Here is an 8,713-nt window from a genome sequence, read left to right as displayed (position 1 = left end):
AAGGGGAGACAGCATAATTGATTAATTATAGAGTCATTTATTGAATAAACTTCAATACAGAATGGCCCTGACTCCTGCTTGTCCCAGAGCACGGTGCCATAACCAAACATAAGAGATTACCAAAATAATTCGGAGGGAGAGAGACTGGCACAGCAAAAGGGCCTGAACTATGGGCCAAAAAACAGTACAAAGGGAAGAATCATTGGAAGAAATTTAAGGCGGTATGAGACCTTCCACCGTAAAACCCCTGTGACCACAGACTTTCCTGAAACAGTAGGGAAAAAACAAATTTTAAAGCCAATTATATCCGAAGAATCCTCATGTCTGGAAGTTAACAGATAAAATAATTAAATACATAGCACAAGTTAAAGCAAAAGATTTTCTTGCAGCTTTTTTACATTACAAAAAAAAAAAAAAAAAAAAAAAAAAAAAAAAAAAAAAAAAAAAAAAAAAATATATAAATATATATATAATAATATCAATAAATTATAAAATAATTTATTTAAATAAAATATAATTTTAAAATATATAAATATTATATATAAATATTAATAAATAATATATATTATATATTATAATTATATATTTAAATTATAAAATATATATATGTATATATATATATATTATATTTTAATTAATATTATTATAGGTTATTTTAAATTATACATGTTATTTTATATATATTATGTATATATATTATATAATAAAATATATTATATATATATATATATATATATATTAAATATAATATATATATAATTATAATAATATTAAGATATAATAATATATATATATATATATATATATATATATATATATATATACTATATTATATATTATATATGTATATATATATATATTATATATGTATATATATATACACTATATATATATATATAATATAGATATGATGTTTATGATATATATATATATATATATATGATCATATATATAGTATATATATATATTTATATATATATAAATATATATATATATTTATATATATAGTAAATTATATATATATATATAAGTAGTACTGTATATATATTATATATGTATGTATTTATATAATATATAATATAATAGATATATAAAAATATATAATATAATATATATATATATATATATATAACAAAAAAAAAATATATATATATATAGATATAAATTTTATAAAATATATATATATATATTATATATATATATATATAATATATAAAATATATATAATATATATATATTTATATATATATAAAATAAAAATAAAATATATATTTTATATATATAATATAATATATATATATATATATAAAATATATAATATATAATACAACACACAAACACATATATAATATAATATATATATATATTATTTTAATATATAATATATATATATATATATATATATATATATATATATATATGTAGTATAATATATATATATATATATATTATATACTATATAAAAATATATATATATATAATATATATATATATATATATATATATATATATAAATATTATATAAAATATATATATTTTATTATATTTTTTTTTTTTTTTTTTTTTTTTTTTTTTTTTTTTTTTTTTTGTAATGTAAATAAAGCTGCAAGGGAAAAATCATTTGTTTTAAAACTTGTGCTATGTATTAATTATTTTATCTGTTAATTTTCCCAGACATGATGGATTCTTAGATATAAATTTGGCTTTAAAAATTTGCTTTTCCCTACTGTTTCGGGCCCAAGTCTGTGGTCACAGAGGGGTTTTTACGGTGGGAAGGTCTCATACCTGCCTTAATTTTTCCCAATGATTCTTACCTTTGTACTGTTCTTGGGCCCATAGTTCAGGCCATTTTGCTGTGCCAGTCTCTGCTAGCCTCCGAATGTATTTTGGTAAGTCTCTTTGTTTGGTTATGGCACTCGTGCTCTGGGACAAGCAGGGTCATGGCCATTCTGTATTGATAGTACTTCATTCGATATAAATGACTCTATAATTAATCAGATTATGCTGTCTGCCATTATTTCTCCCAAATTTTATATATTGCTATGCAGTAAATCTTTTTTAAACCTTAGTAAGATAGAAATAGTTTAAAAAAAAAAATTGAAGTAAAAAACATTAATATTTAATTTAAAACCATACCAAAAGAATATTTTAAGTTCATCAGCAAGGCCAAAAAAAAAGATGTTGAAGTTTTAAGATTCTGGCAGTAATTGATTGATTCTTGATTGATTCTTGAAACAGATTCTCCATCGAAGACAGGGTTTTTTAAGTAGATTCTCCATCTAAGACATCTTGTTTTTTTGCTTTATCAGTAATCTGAACAGGAAGTGGGGACCCTTTGTAATATAAGTTCATTTATAATTTTTACACATAGATGGTTTTACAAGTGCTTAGTCAAAAATGGTGTCGGTTATTAGTCCTACCTATCTAACCTGTTTACCCTTTTTCTTGACTTTCTGGAAAGTTTCTTTGTATTTTTTTCTTTGTCTTTAATGTTCCCAAGATTATAATAACTGTATAATAATATAATATCAATAAGATAACAGTATTGATAACTATAGTATCAGAAAGAAAAAAAAACATTTTCCTGCAATTTCAAGGAATAGGAAAATCAGGAATGGTCACAAGGGCCTACTGCTTGACTCCGGGGTGGCTGAACATGTGGAGCCATTTGTATGTAACAAAATTCAAAAAAAAACTGTAAGGGACAGTACATAAATCCTAGTGGTTGGTTTAACAACGGAAAAGTTTATGTACGTTTATGTTTCTTTTCTCATTTTGACTGGGCATTACTAAAAAAAGAGAGAGAAAAAAAATTTTAAATTTTTGCCACATTATCGGAACCATAGTCATTTCTTCCTTAGCTATGTTACTCCCAAAAACAGGGAAAGGACAAAAAGACATTACAGACCTTCAACATTCATTTTACAGAGCCATTGTACTGGTACAATACTGTACAGAACCCAATATGGTGGCGCAATCAAGTGGTGGCTCCATTTTCTGAAGAGTTCACCTTCCGTGCCTGCATGTTGCCAATACTGCGCAGTGCGTGTCTCCAGGGAAAGCTTTTTTTATAGCTCCACTTTTCTTTGGTGTTGGTGGGTATTTTCTTCTGGTCACTGATTACGTGTGTAATTAATCAGAATGGAAGATGCTAGTGAATGATTTTGATTAAACTGATTTTTTATAATGAGGATATATATGATAAATGTAATGGTCATCATAAATATATAGCTGTAATCTGTAATGTGATGATATTTTTAATATTTAAATTAATTTTTATTATTATTATTATTATTTTTTTTTAAGAAAAATAACAAAACAAAAATTATTCACATAAAGTTAATTATAAAGTTATGTATTTTTGTGTTATTTAATATATAATTTTTTTTTTATATCAATTTATAATTTCCAGGGCCATATAAAGTAGCACCTTTAAGTTTTATAACAAGGCCATTTATGAGCCAGAATAGTGGGTATGCTATGTCTAGTCTTAGAGTATTTGCTTATTTTCCCAAAAATGTTTCCAGCACATCTTCATCATGCAGTTGATCGCCTGCGTCTGGGAATTGATCTTCCATCTGTCTTTTTACTGTCATGTGAGTCATCCCCTTTTCATAGTTATTAACAAGCATAAAGAGTTTTTTTTATCTGAAATGTATAGCAAAAAAGACCATTTTGGTATTGGAATCTTTATTTGTGCATGTTGTTTAAATTGCTTAGAATTAGAAAATTAGAAAATATCTGTCTTATTCTGTTAGATTACTAGATTACGGTGAAATTAAGGCACTCCCCATAAACTGCAATAGACTTTTTTATAGAATGGTGACTGGTGGGGAAAAATATTTATTTCATATGTAAAACATTCATTGTAACTTAGTATATGGAATTGGACTTATGGTAAGATATTTCAGAGTTCAAATCTCTTAAATAGTTGGAAAGGCAATAACAATAAAACCCCCCCTTAAATTTGGTTGTAAATTGTGTTCCCAGTCAATTAATTTGTTAAACATAAGCTACTCTTTGGGAAAATAGAAATTGAAAATGGAATAAAAAATGAACATCAACAAATGGCCTAAAACAGCTTCTGGCAATCTTTAAAATATTTTCCTTTTCATCAACCCATCTTTGACCTGTAACATGATATTACATCAGGGGAATAATTATGGATGATGGATTAATTTTATCATGTTACAAGGACTATGATCACGTGGCCAGGATAGGTCATGTTGCAGTTCCTGTGAGCTATACAGTTGCCCAGATGTGCAGCTCCCACACTCTTATAAACACCTATTTGTTAGTCAATTTTACAAAAAGATAATTGCTGTCATTATTGAGTTGATCTCTGGATGATGAACGTAAGATATACAATAAAATAAATGTTTGGATTGTAATGGTGAAAACATTTTCAAAGGTTTCCAGTTCCGTAACTTCAGTATTTGGCTTTTTTTCTGCATTTTGTTCATTAAACTGGTAAGTCCACTTACAGTCTTCACAAACACATTTCCCTTTGGGTTTTTTCAGATAAGAAAATGAAAACTGATTTTTTAACCTTTTTGCCGACGGGTGGCATGTACGTACATGCCATGGCATGCCTGGGACTATCTGCCGGTGGCCATGACCATACATGGTGTGCATGTATGTATGGCCATGCCATGATTTTTTTTTTTACAATTATGATAAAAATTATTTTTTGCCACTGAAAATGTGATTAAGTAGTTTTTATCACTTTTTTCATTTTTCCTTTACATACCCTTTCATAAAGGTTCTCGGGCTTCCGAGGTTAGCGTCCCCTTTAAAAAAAAAAACATCGGTAATCTACTACATTGGCCGAGATATTAAAATAGCATTCACGAAGTGATGATGTAAAACCACGTGAAAATACCGATATGTATTTCGCCGTGCACACACACCACACCCCCCACAACACACACACACACCACCACACACCACACACACACACACACACACACCACACACAAAACACACACCCCACACACACACAACACAACACACACAACAACATACACACACACACACCCCACACACCACACACACACACACACACAAAATATTTTGGTTTCAACTCCATGATAACACACTTTCTTATTTTATTCAGACTATAGAGTGAATAATGATGAATATGGAGTTCTGTATAACAACAAAAATATCCTACAGTCTTGATTTATCAGAAAATATGGCAAATAGAGACCCCCTAGAAAATAATGATACTGATAATTACAACATAGGTTTTAGTATTACGAAGTAAAGGCAAGGGATGCTGGGTATTGGGCATGAGCGGTCGCGCAATGCTTAGGGTGACGATTTTGAGCCCCTGGCAGTGGGGCCTGGGCCACTATGAATACCACCCGTCGGGAAAGGGGTTAATTTACAAATAAGTTGTATAAAAGAAAAGTTTTAATTCACCTCTGATTTGATTAGAAAATGTTATATGAATAAGGTTTAGATTATTATATTGTTATTATTTCCTCTAATTGTTTATCTTATGTTTTTCCCATTTTTTCTTAAGGCCATTTCCTTTCCCCCATTTGGGGTCCATGCCTTTTTGCAACCATATGGGGCTGCCAGAAAGAAGGAGATGCCCAAGCAAAAACCCACCCCTGTAAGAAACAAGTTAATGGCTTTCCATGTGCTGGGTCTGGTTGCCTGGTATTTCCTGCTCTATCCCCTGACTGAACCTTCACTCTACCAGCAAACAGTCTCTATGGCTTATGAAGTTAAAGAGCAGCTTAAGTTAATAATAGGAGCACTTTAGGTCTAATGCTCAAACTAGTTAGAATGTTGTGAGATTTAGACCATAATGATAGTAGTTGTTGCTGATTTTTGGGGTTGTCAAACAAGAGCATAATTTCTCACTAATCAAGAATAGTTTAATATCTGTGTTGTGCTACTAATGTTAGGACTGTAAGACATAATGATCTGAAACACAGATTGGGAAATAGTGCAATTTTGAGGATAGGAGGGGGATGGATGAAGATACATCATCTATACTCTTATATGAAGAGATCTGAAAAACAAAAAACTTTTTCTCTTAACAAGATAGATTATGCACATTTAATGATCATTAGAAACAGTTGTTCACACATTTTGGATGAAATAATTGTTATTTATACCTGCAGGCATAAAACATGTATATTGTTTTTATGTAAGTGTGCATGGGTGTTTGTGTATATATGTAGTTTGTTTGTACTTCTGTTTATATGTTTACATTACATTTGATGTCCTTTTTTCACTATTTGTAAATTAAGAACATAAATTAAGATTCTGAGCAAGCACTTGGAGGGTCCTTGGATCATGAAAATTGTGATGACATGCATGAGTTTTTCATTTTCCCGTATATTAGTAATTTAACTTCATATGGTGTATTTTTTAATGTAGTATTATGTATCAATATTAATGATTTTTCACTTGTTTTGCATAAAACGTTTCAGAAAATGTATTAACTTTCGCTCTTTCAGTTTGAATGTGGGCAGTTTATTAGCAAAAATATTATTAGATTTAGCCTCTGAATTTTACATCTCTCTAACTTCTTGAAACACTTTATAGTGAGATGCTTTTTCATAAATCACCCTTTAATTTTCCTGTACTCATGCACACATACATGTACAAATGCATTTGCTTATTTTTCACACAATCACCATGTACATGTAAATATATTTTTGTTCAGTATAAATGAGCCTTATTAGTAATAGTGTCAATTTTAATGAGCCAACAGAATGTTTTATATAAAGAAAATTAGAAACAGTTGAAAAATGTGGAATGGATACGTTGTATTTCAGAATTATTATATCTATTGTAAATTAATTACTTCCTAGCAAAGTATGAATTCAACTTTTCAGTTATTACACATATAAGCTAGATTTATTGCAAAATTTCAAATTTTTTATTTTAGATTGTTTGGGTTTGTCTCTTTTATTTTTTCATCTGGAATTAGGAAATTTCACAATCAAAAAATGTGAAGTGGGGTTTTCAAGATTATGTATGGAATTTAAGAATTAAGCTTTTTATATTACCAAAAAATGCACTGTTACTTACAAGGGCTCATTTCTAAAGTGGTTACTGTGAGCTAGAGTTAACAAACAGATTATGCTTACAGTGGAGGAAATTTACAAGAGTAATCATGGATTCTGTTTTAGCATAGAAGTTTTAATCTTGTGAACAAATGTCTGAGGAATCATGATAATGATGGAGTCAATGACTTAGAATATCTTAAATCTTAGTATTGTTATGGTTGGAATATGTTCAAAAGATGGGTTAAAATATGAGGATAACTACTGGAAATTTTTGGAAATGTTTCAGTAGAACAAAAACTTCAGGATGACAGTAGTACTTAAGGATTTGGGTAATGGTGTTATTTCTTGAGGCAGGGTTGTTGAATATTGCAGTAGGATGGCTAAAAAAAAAGGAAAGGACAAAAGTGACAGTTGAAATTGTTGTTTGATAAAGAAACATTAAGGTTTATGTTTTTGCTTCCAATGTGTTTACTTTTGTGCCAAAGCCACAGCTTTGATTGATTTTCTGGGGATCTTGAAAAGTAAAAAGCTGTAATATGAACAGTAAAATGATAGTAAGTAATACAATTGTGACCATTCCTAACCAAATAAACAGAGAGGAAATATGATTACTTTGAATGAATTTGAGTAATTAACTGTATAAATTATGAAAGGGAAAATGGGGCCCCCTTTATTGAAAATTATTCATAATGAAAATCCCCAAATACAATTTATTTTACTAATATGATTTATACTGAATATACCTTTGTACTTCAAAAAATATATATTACAATAAATTTTAAATAGTGTAATAGCATTTAGCTATTAAAACACATTTCTGCCCCGTATCTGCAACCTAATAATATTAGTTGTAGAATGCCCGCTCTGCCTCTTAACTCTTTGACAGTGAAGTGTCACTGCCTTGAATTTTCCCCTCTGTGTTAAGATGTAATTCATATGAGGTAAAAATAAGTGGACAGAATTATTGAAAATATGGCCTTATTTATTTTCAGAAGCAAATCTGATTGTAAAAAGTACAAAATGCTGGCAAATGGAATCGTATTTATGTTTCGGTAAATTAAGGATGATACTATAATTGAAGCTCAAGTAATTAAAAATTTAAAACTGCCCTCAGTATAGGAACAACTATTTTTAGAATAAACATTTTTTTGATGAAATTCAGTCTTGTTGCTCATCTCTCGTTGTTGCAGTCTGTATGCATTTAGATTTTTGTAGAAAATATGGCCATATGTTATTTAGCTTGCTTGTACCACTTCTTTTTTGCATGCTCATGATATTTTACTTGTACCTAATTTCTGCTTCATATTTTCTTGTATTTTCATTACTACCATATCTTTTACTTTTTCCAAGAAAACTGATTACAATAGAGGTATCCGTATAATACCCATAGTTCTTTCAAGATCTCTAGAGCTAAGGGAAAGTTAGAATAGATGGTAAAATTATTACTAAAACAGATGCCCAACATAATGTGAAGATGGTGAAATAATTTCTAGAAGTGCACTATTTTCACTTTTGTCATATTTGTTAGTTTTTTGTAATTTTAGCATAGTCATTTTGCATATGTCTATTTTACTGAAATATTTTAACCATTATTTAAATTTTGTATTTATTTTACTGCAAATCCCTCAGGAGATTGGTGTAGTCATCAGTGAGGGATGAAATTTATTTTAAAAATTAAGTGC

General features: G+C 28.6%; 1 pseudogene; it reads left to right on the top strand.

The window, feature by feature from the left end:
• Window positions 1-1,691: 1,691 nt before the first annotated feature.
• LOC119569228 lies at window positions 1,692-5,773 on the top strand (annotated as a pseudogene).
• Window positions 5,774-8,713: the final 2,940 nt, after the last annotated feature.

This window comes from Penaeus monodon, unplaced genomic scaffold, assembly GCF_015228065.2.
Source record: "Penaeus monodon isolate SGIC_2016 unplaced genomic scaffold, NSTDA_Pmon_1 PmonScaffold_13501, whole genome shotgun sequence".
Taxonomy (NCBI): Eukaryota; Metazoa; Arthropoda; class Malacostraca; order Decapoda; family Penaeidae; genus Penaeus; species Penaeus monodon.
This window is presented reverse-complemented; position numbering and strand designations above follow the sequence as displayed.